The sequence below is a fragment of the Juglans regia genome, chromosome 6 (genome assembly GCF_001411555.2).
Source record: "Juglans regia cultivar Chandler chromosome 6, Walnut 2.0, whole genome shotgun sequence".
In the NCBI taxonomy this organism is placed as follows: Eukaryota; Viridiplantae; Streptophyta; class Magnoliopsida; order Fagales; family Juglandaceae; genus Juglans; species Juglans regia.
The window spans coordinates 12266687-12279514 of NC_049906.1; the positions used below are offsets into that span (position 1 = coordinate 12266687).

General features: G+C 40.5%; 1 long non-coding RNA gene across 1 annotated transcript; it reads right to left on the reverse strand.

The window, feature by feature from the left end:
• Positions 1-6665: 6665 nt before the first annotated feature.
• LOC108988630 lies at positions 6666-7154 on the reverse strand. Its single transcript, XR_004801737.1, has 3 exons — positions 7041-7154; positions 6825-6887; positions 6666-6726 (listed from the first exon to the last, which is right to left on the reverse strand). It is a non-coding gene; the product is annotated as an uncharacterized LOC108988630 (long non-coding RNA).
• Between the last annotated feature and the right edge of the window lie 5674 nt (positions 7155-12828).

The window sequence follows — 12828 nt, forward strand, 5'->3', positions numbered from 1 at the left end:
ATCAAATACATGATGAATAAAATAATGAATAAAATAACTCAATTAATTTAAGAAGAATAAAATAAAAATAAGTGTGATGTGGTATATGAAAACGATGAGTAAAAAAATTCTTTTTTTAACATTTTTAACTATTAAGAAAAAATATATATATAATTTTATTAATAATTACTTCATTAACTATTTAAGTGAAAAAAAAATGAGGGGTCAAACCAATGATACAAATTGGGCGTTTGAAGTTGCAGCTAACATGCGCCCCAAAGTAAAAGTTATCTTATATAAAAAATCTCATCTCATCTGTGCAACTAAACGAGACCTAAATATTACCAATGGACAATTTGAACCCAGCCTTATTTACAACAAAGTCTATATATTGTGTAAAATTGAAGAAAATCATCATCCTTGAGTCCTACATTATCGAGTATAAATTTAGGAGTAGCAATATGTAACACGATCTGTAATTCAAACACAAGCACGACACAAAATTAACAAGTTTGGGTTTGATGTTAAATTATTCGGGTCAAAATGGATTGACCCATTAAGACACGATTTATAAACGGGTCAATCCGCTTAACCCGAAATCAACCCGTATTGATCCGTTTAGATTTTATTTCAAAATTACAATTTTATTATTGTTGAGTTGTAATATAATTTCAGTATGCTTGTATTTTTATTCTTAGGATTGTAATTTTAGACCTATGCTCATATTTGTTATTGTAGAATTTGTAATATTAGTTTTATTATATGTTAAAATTTGAAAAATGTTGACATTTCTTGTTAGAGGTAGTCTTGTATTTTTTAAAATATTGTAGTTACTAATAAATATAGATTTTAACTTTTATGTGAAATTATATTAATAAAGTCAAATGAATTATGTGTTATTTCAACCAATTTACATGAAACAAGTTTAAATGAGTTGTGTCGTAATGACCTATTTTTAATTATTTATTAAACAAATCAAAACGGATGACACGACACATTATCTAAATAGATTAAGTCAGAATTTGAAAGTTTGACACATTTAGTTTAACGGGTTGAATTTGAATTGACCTATATAGTCGAATATTTACGACTTGATATGATACAAATATGACCCGAAATCGCGATTTGCCACCCTTAAGAACAATCCATGAAGAAAGCCTTGGGAGACAAAGGATGCAAATGGCAAGACATCTATACAAATGCAAAGCGCAATAACAGTTGGAAATATATATACACTTCAAAAACCCACTTCCCAGAGTTAGCAATACATTCAACCAACTTTAGAAAGAAAGCCACAAGGGCTTCTTTAGAGGTCCGGTCACCGTTATACATATATCTACATATATAACTAAGCTACCAAAAAGTAAGAACCTCTATAACTTGGAACAAAGTAAATACTAACCTACTAGAGGAAATGAAAGACATAGACAAGCCAGTGATAAATAATATGTTACAGAAATCACTAAAGAGGGAAGTGGACATTTGGGTTCCAGTAGTATCTGTTAGCATAGAAAAGCATATTCATAGCTCTCCATCTCTTCCCCCCTTCATTTGCATACAGTCTTGAGTCTCTTTGCAGCCTGGACAAACCCCACAATGACTTGCAACTCGTCCATTTGCTTCACAACAGGAAAAAGCATTGCATTTTTCAGAGCAGGATAATGCTATCTAACATCCAAAATCTACTAAATAAACCATGCTCAACCAAAAGAATCAAAGGAAACAGGAAACAAATTTGCAAACACCTGTGACATCAATGTAAAAACTTAACAGAAAATGGTGAAAAACAGAGAGACCAACTTAGCCTCTGCTACGACTTGATTCACTATTAAATAATTCAATGTACGTTGAGTTTTACACAGATAAATACGGAAAGAAAAGATTACAGCTTTACACGGATAACTATAGAAATATACAGGATGAAAATCAGGATGGAAATCAGACTGGAAATCAGACTATTAGCATGATACAAGGAAAGAGGAAAATCAGGAAAATATTGATCATGTTGATTACTCTGATTTTGGAGAAGATTGATCTGCAGCTGCGAGTTTGGGAAGTCCAAGAGTGTCGGCTACAAGTGTGGAATGTCCATAAGTGATTGGTCTAACACCCCCCCTCAAAGTGATGGGGATTAAGATCACCATTAATTTGGACCTTAGGAAAGCAAACCGAGAGGCGGTGTGCCCCTTGGTGAAAATATCGGCAATTTGATCCTTGGTAGAAATATGTTTCACTTGAATGTCTTTGTTGAGGACTTTTTCCCGGATGAAGTGATAATCAACTTCCACATGTTTTGTGCGAGCATGAAACACCGGATTTGAGGCTAAAACAATTGCTCCAATATTGTCACACCAAATAGTTGGAGTGGAGGGTAGGAGTACACCAAGCTCCTTCATCAGCATACGGATCCAATATAGTTCTGCAGTTGTAATGGCCAAACTGCGGAATTCCGCCTCCGTGCTACTTTTGGATACAATGGGTTGTTTCTTGGCTGTCCAGGTGATGAGATTTGGGCCAAGAAATACACCATACCCGATTGTGCTACGACGATCATCCGGATTGCCAACCCAATCAGAGTCACAGTAAGCTTGTAAGTTTATAGCACCGGGAGAGAAATAGAGACCATAGTCAATACTACCCTTAAGATAGCGAAGCACTCTCTTGATAGCAATCCAATGGGGTTCACGGGGATGATGCATAAATTGGCACAATTGATTGACAGCATATGCAATGTCGGGGCGTGAAATTGTACAATATTGAAGAGCCCCGACTACAAGGCGATACTCAGTAGGATCAGATAAGAGCTCACATTCGGTGGAAGAGAGTTTTGGTCCAGATGTGGAAGGACAGTTGAGAGGTTTAGCACCCACCATCTTGGTGCTCTCAAGCAGATCAGTGATATAACGGGTTTGGCGTAGGCGTAGGCCATGTTGATCACGACTAGTCTCGACGTCTAGAAAAAAACTCAGCTCACCCAGATCTTTAACAAGAAATGAATTCTTGAGAGATAAAAGAAATAAATCAACAGCATCTGTGCTAGAACCAGTGACGAGGATGTTGTCAACATAAACTAACACATATAATTTTACTGAATCAGTAGCATATATAAAAAGTGAGTAATCAGCAGTGGACTCAGTAAAACCATATTCCAACAGAAATTGGGAGAGACGGCAAAACCAAGCACGTGGTGCTTGTTTGAGGCCGTGCAGAGACTTGTGCAAACAGCACACATAATCTGGGTAATTCTCATCAACAAACCCCTGAGGTTGTTCCATAAATACCCCTTCATCCAAAAACCCATGCAAAAATGCATTTGAAATATCTAACTGACGTATATTCCAGTTAAAAGAGACTGCTAAGGCAAGAACCATTCGGACAGTTGTGTGTTTTACTACGGGTGAAAAGGTTTCGGCATAGTCAATGCCATATTGTTGATCAAACCCCTTGGCAACTAGACGCGCTTTATAGCGCTCAATCCGACCATCAGAGAGTCTTTTGATCTTAAAGACCCATTTATTTCTAACAACATGCTTACCAGGTGGACGAGGGCAGAGTGACCAAGTCCCATTCGCCAGTAACGCGTCAAACTCAGAACTCATTGCAGCACGCCATTGAGGAGAAGAGGCTGCTTGTGTGTAAGTGGAGGGCTCAGCTTCGGTGACTACCGTGGAGAGTACCTGCAGGGGATGCCGAGTCGAGTATTGAGAGATGAAATGTGGGAAAGCTTTGGGTTTTGAGTTACCGGTCATGGAGCGGGTTGTGACACGATTAATGGTATGGGTTTGACTGTTGGACAGGGTAGAGACTGACGGGATGGAGGGAGGTGGGGAAGCTGTGATGGGGAGATCGATTATGGGAATCTCGGGATTTTCGGGTGAATGGTCCCTAGATGAAGGCATAGGAGACGGATCTGGGTTTTCGGAGGAGGGGATGTCGAGATTAGTTTCAATAGTGGGGGGGATTTGGGTTGGCAATGGTGGAAATGAAAATAGAGAAGAAGGCGTACTTGGGGAGACCGTACTCGTTGAGGCAGGAGAACAGAAGACGCTATCACGTGCTGCAGGAAATTCTTGCTCATTAAAGATGACATTTCAAGACACATAGACACGACCAGTGGCGTAGTCAAGGCACCGATACCCATGTTGTTGACTGGCATATCCTAGAAAAATGCATTCTTTACTATGAAAAGAGAGTTTGTGAGTGTCATAGGGTCGGAGTAAAGGAAAACATGCCGAGCCAAAAATTTTAAGATGTGAGTATTTTGGAACCTTTTTATGGAGCATGTAAAAAGGTGTCAAGTGATGCAAGACTTTGGTGGGAAGTCGATTTATAAGATAAACAGATGTGAGGAAGGCATCTGACCAATATGTATTTGGTAGGTGGGATCGAGCAAGAAGAGTTAAGCCGGTTTCAACGATGTGACGATGTTTACGTTCGGCTATCCCGTTTTGTTGGGAGGTATGAGGGCATGTTAATCGATGGAATATGCCATTTTCTTGTAAAAAAGATTTAAAAATGGTGGTGGTAAATTCACCACCGTTATCAGTTTGTAATTGTTGAATTTTACAAGAAAAGACATTTTCCACTAGAGTTTTAAATTGTTTAAAAATAGGCAAAACCTCATTTTTAAATTTAATGGGATATAGCCAAGTAAAACGAGAAAAGTCGTCAACAAAAATAACATAATATTTCGATTCACCAACCGAATACATAGGAGATGTCCATACATCGGAATGAATAAGAGCTAAAGGACAAGTTGTTTGACGAGTTGAGTCACTAAAAGATAATTATTTGGATTTCCCCAAAGGACATGACGAACAAAATCTTAATTTATTTGATGTAGAGACATCTAAATGTTTGGAATTAACCAATTTATTTAAAACAGCTTGAGATGGGTGGCCAAGACGACCATGCCATGTGTCAAGAGTGGTGGACACACCGAGTTGAGCCGCAAAACAAGAAATTTTATTTGAACAAGATTTATTGCCTGCAATTGGATAGAGTCCGTTCTTAACTTGCCCTTGGAGTAGTAGTCGCCCCGTGTTGTTCTCCTTCACAGAAAAATCATTTCCAGTCAGTATAAAATAGCAATCATTATCCAAACAAAATTGATTGATAGAGATTAAATTTGAGGAAGCATTTGGACAATGAAGAACATTGGATAGAGTAAAATTGGAATGATTTGAGGTAAGCGATGTGGTACCCATATTTTGAATCACCAAACCTGAGCCATTTTCAACTGTGATAGTCTCTTCTCCTTCATAGGGCTGTGCGGTAGTGAGGTTTGCCATATTATTGGTGATGTGGGCATTGGCCCCACTGTCTGCATACCACACCTGTTGAGCATAAGAAGTATTACCTTCAGCAGCCATTGCAGCAAGATCTGATGGGGGTAAGCGACCTTGATAGGAGAAATTAAAGCGATTATAGCAATCGAGGGCCATGTGTCCCTTTTTAGTGCAGATTTGACAAACGGATCTGTTGTCTCTAGAGTTAGGTGCATCTGGCCTGGTGCTAGAGGACCCCACATGAGGTAAAGGACGTGTAGTTGGTATAGGCGAACGAGTCTGGGATGAAAAAGGTGGGCCTTTATTATTCTTCTTTTGTGCCGTTGTCTTGGAGTAATTAGCTGCAAAGGCAAAGCTATTTTTAGCGGGAATAGGGGGGCTAGAGACCTCCATTAAGGTCTCAAAGTTTAAGAGTTCGGTCTGAAAATCATCCAGAGAGAAGTCATTGTCCCTGGTTGCAAAGGTAAAAGCAGTGACAAAGGGCATGAACTACGGCTTGAGTCCACTCAAGAGGTAAGTGATGAGGTCTTGCTCATCCATGGGTTTGCCAGCAGCGGACAGTTGATCCGAGAGGAGGTTGGCCTCTTCAACGTAAGAGAGGCAGGAGCGAGTTCCTTGACAAATGGTTTGAAGCCGTCTTTTGAGAAAAGAAACACTAGAACGCGATGCCAAAGAGAAACGGGTTTGAAGAGCGTCCCAGACTTGTTTGGAAGTCTCCAGATTAAGGATGGTAGAGACAAGTTTCTCAGTGATAGAGGCATAAAGCCAACTGAGAACACAGTTATCCTGTTTGGACCAGCAAGTATAATCAAGATTCGGAGGTCCGTCAGGCAGAGTTTTGAGTGGAGCAAGGCTGGTACCATCAACGAGTCTAACCATGTCGGGACTCTTCAGGAAAACAAAAACTAGATCCGCCAGGTAAGATAATTGGGGCCATCCAGTTTCGGAAACTGAGGTGAAGTTTGAAGGGAAGAGGCCATGAGGTTTGGTTATTTTTGTGCGGAAGCTGGGTATAGGAACGTTGTTGTTGGGCGTGAGCCTTAGCTGGCTGATACCATGTAAAAACTTAACAAAAAATGGTGAAAAACAGAGAGACCAACTTAGCCTCTGCTACAACTTGATTCACTATTAAATAATTCAATGTACGTTGAGTTTTACACAGATAAATATGGAAAGAAAAGATTATAGCTTTACACAGATAACTATAGAAATATACAGGATGGAAATTAGACTGGAAATCAGACTATTAGCATGATACAAGGAAAGAGGAAAATCAGGAAAATATTGATCACGTTGATCACTCTTATTCTGGAGAAGATTGATCTGCAGCTGCAAGTTTGGGAAGTCCAAGAGTGTCGGCTACAAGTGTGGAATGTCCAAAAGTGATTGGTCTAACAATGAAATGCCTCTAAACAATATCTACCAGTTGCTCTTTTGATGGATTGGGGATAGCATCCACCTATAAATCAAATATGTTAGTAAAAATAAAAGTAAAACAAAATGTATCCCAAAGCTGGTAATGGAACAATATAAATTTCTCCCCTTTAAAGAACTCACAAGATTAAAGTGTCGCCAATATCTCCTCAAAGCAGCCATCTCCAGTTTGCTCAAGTCAACCTTCTGTGAAGAAGATGTTTCAATAAATAAAAAAACTTAACAGTAGATATGTTAAATAAAGAAAAAACAAAAGATATTTATTTGTCACTTTTTTTCGTATGAAAGCTAGACAGGAGTACGAAAGGGTAACAATAATAGCTAGCAAAGGTCACATACCATGGACCCACGAGGAGTAGAAACAGATCCCTTAGATTGGGAGTCACAGGAGAGTGATCTGCTCATAGTCCTATGTGATGAGCCGGATGATTTATGCATTATGTGCCTTGATCTGTGGGACTTTTGAGTGTCATCAGACGCTGGATAACCAGAAAAGCACTACCAAGTTTAAAAAGTGTTGCGGGTCCAATGAAAGGATAAAGACATAAGCAACAAAGCTTTTGAAAATAGGAAAAGTAAAAGCTGAAGGCACAATGGATCCTATGTATAATGCTCATTCACTTTTCTCTAGAAAGCATTTTGTTCCTAACCCACAATTACAGAGGCCCAAACAAATAATCACATTGAACATGTAAAAAAATAAAATCATATATTTTTAAGTGGTGTACAGAGTATGAGACTTCTGTATAGCACGATTTTTTTTTACGAATATGCATCATGCGTACGTACCCACAAAAAGCATGCAATTAGGCAGTTGTCTTGACCAATTTAAACGACAACTTTGCAGTCATGTCTTGATCAAAAGAAAAAGTTGAAGAAAGGGAATTATGTAACGCTCCGGTCCCGCACGGGTCGGAGAGTTACTTCCTAGCACTTAAACTCACATTCCAACAATATAAAAAATAGACTCTAAATTCCCAATATCATTTAGAAAATTTGATTCAATCTAATTTCCTCAATATAACCAATTTTCTAAAAATGTCAAGTCATCACAACACAATAAAATTTCTTAACAAAATTCGACAATACTCATAAAAACTTCCTATGCTTGAACCACTACACTTAAATCATCTCACCCAATGCCTCATAATCGTGATCCTCAGCTGAACCATCATAATATCTAAAAAATATTGTGGAGATAACGAGGTGAGTTATCAACAACTCAGTAAGCAGAGAGTATATACTAGCATGTAAACATGAGCATTTATAAAGTTCGGTATACTGAACCAGACATTTACTTTCAGAATGCATAAACAAAACTTATTACAAAACATCGGTGCAAAATTTTCAGAAAAACAAACTTGTTCCCAAAAAAGAAAATCCATTGGCATTTCCAAACTGAAACATTATAATCATATCATCTCTTTGTATCACATCGGGACAAATATCATGTTTAACCCCTGTGGTAGGGTTATAAACCACCATTATACCCGTGTCTGGGCCATATTCCATGTTTCACCCCCGTGATAGGGTTATAAACCACCATTATACCCGTGACTGGGCCATACTCCATGTTTCACCCACATGGTAAGGTTATAAACCACCATTATACCCGTAGTTGGGCCGTATACCATATTTCACCCCCATGGTGGGGTTTATAAACCACCATTATACCCGTGGCTGGGCCTTAACAGAAACAGAACAGAACATCATCGGAACCAGATCACATTCAAATACAGAATCAGAACTTCATGCCAAGGTTTTCAGATGACACATCATATCAAAACAAAATACTAAATAGTTTCAGATCATTTCACATGTTAGAAATAAACAGAGTCCAAAACATCTTCATTTATTTATAACAAAAACTTTTAGATTTTTCATATTCGCTAATTTTGCATAGTTCAGAACAGAATGCGCAAAATTAGCTCATGTCTACACCAGTCATGACAGAAAAATAATTTCTCTTATATAGAATTTATACATATGCAGAACAAACATTTGAGGTCATTTCATATTTCTTTTCAAACAAACATGCATATTTTCAAAGTCGACCTCATTTCATTTCTTTTATGCAAAACTAGTATATGAATCCCGCTTACCTGGACAACTTAGCTTTTCAGAATTTTCCTCAAAAATGACGAAAAATAATTAATCGTCACCTATAAAATAATCAAGTAATTTCCGTAAATTTCCAATCAAACACGTATATATCAATATTTAAAACCTAAAATCAACCTAATGTTATTCCTCAAAACCTAAAATTCTCATAATTCCTAAAATATAATCATTTTCCAAACCCATAATTATTCACTTAGGTTCTCCAACTAAAACCTTAAATATTATAAAAATATTTCTATAAAAAAGAAACAATTTTTGTATCTATATAAAGCCAAACTAGATTCGGTTTAAAAGAATATAACTACAAATTTTCTAAAAACCTTTAAGACCCAAGGTAAAATCAGTGAATTCACGCCCAAAAAAAAATAAAGATATGCTTTGGCAGAGTTTGGCTTATAACCCAAGGGGTAAAATTGTAATCTCCCTGTTCTGAAACCTTCCCTAACCTTACGTAAAGGGCAACGCACTTCTTTTTATTTCTTGTTGCAGGGAAGACTCGGTCGTGCAATGGAGGCTCACCGTGGGGAGTTGCGACGGAACTGGACGGCTTGGGGTGGCGTGAGGTGGCCCACGGAACTCTCTGAGCAAGTGGCGTCAAAGTGAAGGGGCTGGTGTTGTGGGGTGGCTGGTTTAACTCTCGGTGAGGGAAACAATTCTCATGCTTCGGTGTGGCAGAGCAGAGCAACACTTGCAGTGGTTTTCTGGTGGCTAGGCAACGATGTTAGGGGGTGGAGTTGCAACGTGGGTGGCTGGCGACGCCGTTAGACGTCGGTCGTGCAGTGGGCTGAGAGCACACAATAGTGCTCTGTTTTTAAGCATGCAAAACAGGGGCTGCGGCTGTGGCTGTTGAGGCGGTCTTCATGCATGGAGGCTGAGGAAAAAAAACAGGTTGATGATGGTGACTCTGGTGTACGGTGGAGGTGCTGGAGCTCTAGTAAGGGTCAAGTGGAGGTGGCGCACGGTGTAGTGGAGCTGCGATCCGTGGAGATGCAGTACATGCACGGGTTTTGCCCATTTTGTATGGGGAGACGGCTTGAGTTCTGGATGGTGTAGCGGCACTCTAGTCTAGGTTAGAGATCACTTCCGTCTTCTGCATACGAGTTCTATCTATATTGTTGAAGATACACAGCCTTAGTCTACGGCTTATCATATGCTTACCATATGTGCATATTTGACTCTTAATTCTAGGCTTAATTCTAGGAATATTTCATTGTATCAATTTCCTCCTACTTGCCATATATTTTGTAATCAGTCTTTATGATTATTTGATTTGTATATTGTAAATGGTTATAAATAGAATATACTTACCACTTTGCAAGTGTGGTGGTTTTCATCAAACACTCTCATGGTATCACGAGCCACTCTGGTTTAACAGCCACCGCTCCTTTTTTTCTTTTCCATGGCTTCCGAATCCTCAATCAATCTTCTTCCTTTCAATACCTTAATCCACATGATCACTATCAAGCTTTCTTCCTCAAACTACCTTCTATGGAAAAGCCAACTCCTTCCTCTTCTTGAGAGTCAAGAATTGTTGGGCCATGTTGATGGAACCCATCTGCCGCCACCCCGTTTTGAACCTGCCGACTCTAACACGCCCAACAACAAACATCTGGCGTGGAAGGTTGCAGACCAACGTTTACTCAGCCTCTTACTTTCCTCCCTCACCGAAGAAGCCATGGCTGAGGTTGTTGGCCTCTCTACTGCACGTGACGTCTGGCTCACCTTGGAGAACACTTTCAGCCATCGCTCGGAGGCCCGCGAATTACGTCTCAAGGACGATTTACAGTTGATGAAACGCGGCTCCAAACCAGTTGCAGAATACGCCCGTGCCTTCAAGGCCCTGTGTGACCAGCTTCATGCAATCGGACGGTCCGTCGACGACACTGACAAAGTCCACTGGTTCCTCCGCGGCCTCGGCTCCGATTTCTCAAGCTTCTCTACCGCGCAGATGGCTCTCACCCCGCTCCCCTGTTTTGCAGATTTAGTCTCTAAAGCCGAAAGCTTTGAGATATTCCAGCGGTCCCTTGAGCCCTCTGCCACCACTACTGCGGCATTCACCGCCACTAACCATGGCCGCTCAAATCACCATGGTCATCCCTCTTCAAACCAAAGCAACCAGCGGGGTCGCTCCAGAAATCACGGCAGCAACTCTTCCAACCGTGGGCGCTCCACCTCTGGGCAAGGACGTCGCCCGCCTCTGTGCCAAATCTGCCGCACGGAGGGTCACTATGCTGATCGATGCCACCAACGGTATGCACGAAATGATTCCTCCGCTCACCTTGCTGAAGCCTTCAGCACTTCCTGTTCTCTCTCTGGACCCGAAGCATCTGACTGGTATTTGGACACTGGGGCTTCGGCCCATATGACCACCGATCCATCTACTTTGGATCAGTACACTAATTACACGGGTAAGGACTCTGTGATTGTTGGAAACGGTGCATCTCTACCCATTACCCATACTGGTACTCTTTCTCCTGTTCCAAATATTCATTTATTAGATGTTTTAGCTGTCCCTCATCTTACTAAAAATCTTCTTTCAATTAGTAAATTAACGTCTGATTTTCCTCTCTCCGTTGCATTTACTAATAATTCTTTTACTGTCCAGAATAGTCAAACAGGAAGGCAGGTACCTGTGTATAGCCTTTGGCAACAAGGCGAGCTTTGAGACGCTCGATGGATCCATCAGGTAGATATTTGGTCCGAAATACCCATTTGGAACCGACAATGTTGGTGTTGGGAGGGCGAGGAACCAAAACCCAAGTGCGATTTTGTTGCAAAGCTTGTACTTCTTCATCCATGGCTGCAAGCCAGGCAGGATTCTTGGCAGCAGATTTGAATCCTTTGGGCTCAGTAGAGGCAAGAAGAGCAGGAAGAAGTCCAGAGGATCCCAAAACACCAAGATTCGCCGGATGCCGAGTCTTGAAAATCCCAGCTTTAGCTCGTGTGAGCATAGGATGAGAAGCCAATGGAAATGCTGGAGTAGAAATGCCTGCAATGGTCTCAATAGTGGTCTCAATGGAAGGCGGACGGGAAGCCGAGTGCGGCAAGGAGGGACCTGCAAAGGAATCAACAGCCTGCACAGACTCATCCACAGGGTCAGTACAAAGATCACACGGGGAAAGGCTGGATTGGGGAACGTGCTGGGAACTGGGCGTGGTGGAAGATGAGGGTAAGTCGGTATGAAGGAGACATGGTTCCAAGAAATTGGAAATATGGAGAGAGGATAGGGGTTGGGCTTGGGAGCTGTCAAGGGAAGGGAAGTGAGTTTCATCAAATTGAGCGTGTCGGGTGATATATAGCCTAGTGGTGATGGGATCAAGGCAACGAAACCCTTTATAAGAGGGACTGTAACCTAAGAAAATGCAAGGAATACTGCGAGGGGAAAGTTTATTAGGCATATAATCACGTAAACAAGGATAAACACGACAACCAAAGGGTTGAAAATTCTCATAATTTGGAGAAGAGCCATAGAGAAGTTCAAAAGGTGACTTACCTCCAAGAAGCGGTGTGGGCAACCGGTTTATGATGTAAGCTGCAGTGCTGAAGGCTTCAACCCAGAAGCGAGGGGAAAGGTGAGAGTGGAATAGAAGAGCCAAGCCAGTCTCTGTCACATGGCGATGTTTTCTTTCAACGCGACCATTTTGGGCAGGTGTATATGGACAAGAAAGTTGATGGTGGATGCCACAGTTACGTAGGTGAGCTTTGAAACAGTTGCTAGTAAATTCGACACCACCATCGCTTTGGAAGATCTTGATACGAGCTGAATGTTGATTTTTCACAAATTTTTGAAATTGAGTGAAAATATCAAAAAAATCGGATTTAAATTTTAAAAGATAGAGCCAAGTGAATCGAGAATAATCGTCAATGAAAAGAACATAGTAAGCAAAACCCAAAATGGATTTGATGGGAGAAGGACCCCAAATGTCACAATGAATAAGATCTAACACATGAGACGAGCGATGTTCATTTCGAGAATAAGGCAAACGGTGATTTTTTGCAAGTTGAC